Source organism: Haliaeetus leucocephalus, unplaced genomic scaffold (genome assembly GCF_000737465.1).
Source record: "Haliaeetus leucocephalus isolate CR32 unplaced genomic scaffold, Haliaeetus_leucocephalus-4.0 Scaffold556, whole genome shotgun sequence".
Taxonomy (NCBI): domain Eukaryota; kingdom Metazoa; phylum Chordata; class Aves; order Accipitriformes; family Accipitridae; genus Haliaeetus; species Haliaeetus leucocephalus.
In genome coordinates, this window is record NW_010972992.1 from 4,882,028 (window position 1) to 4,883,976 (window position 1,949).

A 1,949-nucleotide genomic window follows, 5' to 3' on the forward strand; every position below is an offset into this window, starting at 1 on the left:
GGAAAGAAGTCTCAGGGTAAGGGGGTTCAGGGGGCGCGGGGTCTCCCTCGAGTGGGAGACAGCCACCCTCGGCCAGCCCCAGCCGAGCACCGCCGCTGTGACTGGGCCCTGGGCCCTGAGGCTTGCACCCTTCCAACACCTGGGGGTTGCATCAGGCGTGTCCACCTGGATGGGCACATGGTGGTTCTGGGAGCGCGATTGGGCTGAAGAGGTTCATAATGCGCCATTAGACCAAAACCTTTACTGAGGCCAGGAGTTTCAGTAACTGAAAGAAAAGGTCTCCATTTTTCCCAGTTGCATTGGCAGGGCTAATTTTTATATATGTGTGTGTGGGTGTGTAGCTGTTATTTGTCTATGGACATCGCATTGCTTTGTGTCCTGAAATTATTGCGACTCTAGCATACTACCTTCTAACTACACATGTGCATCCACAACTCCAGTCTTAGGTTTTCTAAACAAAGGAAGCACCTAGTGAACCTCCTGGAGCGCATTTCAGTTCAGCTTGACAGTGCTTGTAGACACGTCAGGTTTTGGGAAGGCTGCTGGAGTGATGAGAGGCAGACAGAAGAGAAGCAAAACTCTACAAATGCCCACCACCACCACCACCCAAGAATGCACACAGCAGAGCGCTCTTATAAAATGTCCTGGTACAATGTAAAACTTTCAATGTTGTCTTCAAATTCACTGGGGTGAAAAATGTCATAGGTATCATTTCCGTAGTTGGCTCCACTAAGTACATTAATATATAGAAATCTTTACAGTTGCTGGCTCTAAGATGTAAGCAGGCTGTAATCAGACTCAGGGTCTTTGCTAGCATTGGACTCACTGCTATGTCAGGGCTCTAGTTACAGATTCCACCAGCTCCCCATGAAGCAACATGTAAAATGAATATGAATATTCAAGACTCCTTTGTTAAGCGTCCTGGCCGGCCAGACTACACAGATACCAGCCTAGACCTCAGAAAATGCTGTGTTTTTGCAAACCATGATTTGTATGGCAATGGTAAAGCAAACTTACACAGTTAAATAGCTATAACTCTATCCAGTAATAAATGGCATTACATTATATGGCAAGACTAAACACCATTCCTATTGTCTTATTTCACTCAAAGGTCTCAAATTATTTTACACAAGTAGATACGCTTTACCACAACTACTTTACAGATGGGGAAACTGAGTCACATTGGCAGAACTGAGAAACAAAATTGGGGTACCTTGCTGCTCAGGCTGGTAATCTAGCAATGACATTATATATAAGACAAGCCTTGCATTGTATTTGTGGTATGACTTTGAATTATATTTACAGTATAATTTATTGATGCCATAACATTCTTCGCCATTCAGTTCTGGAGGTTCTTCTATCACCATGTGTGCCTGATCTCAAAAAGACCCTTCATGGTATTGCAAAGGTGCCAGAGTGACACAGAGCGTTAGCACCTCGGTTTGTCTGCAAGATACGGGTCCAAACAAGGGATGAGGGAGACTGCAGTCTGCCCTGCTTCACATTACACATTGTTTTGTGATTCCGACCACGTTACTAATGCAGCTTTGGATTGGGTAAAGTCCGAATGCCTCTAACAGTGGCCCTATTTCTGAAACGCAGCAGAGGGTAGATCACAAGCGTAACTCAAGTGATGAAATTTAACAAATTAAACTTGGTGAGGGGGTAAATAACTCATCCGAAGAGCCAGCTGGCCAAATAATCCAGCTCCAGAGATCTCCCCTTATTACTCTGTGTGATATTACTACACAGTACATTTAGCAAGAAGCTTAGGGGAATCAGTGCTGTATGCCATAGCTATGTATTTAACCCGTCAACGACCTGATGACAAAGCTTGCTTAGCTCTCAGAAGCTAATCTGGGTCTGTTTGGGTATAGCAGACTGTGAGAAGACGTACATGGGAGTCCCCTTTCACAGTCTGTTTTCTGTTCTGGAAGAAAAAGGGGCTT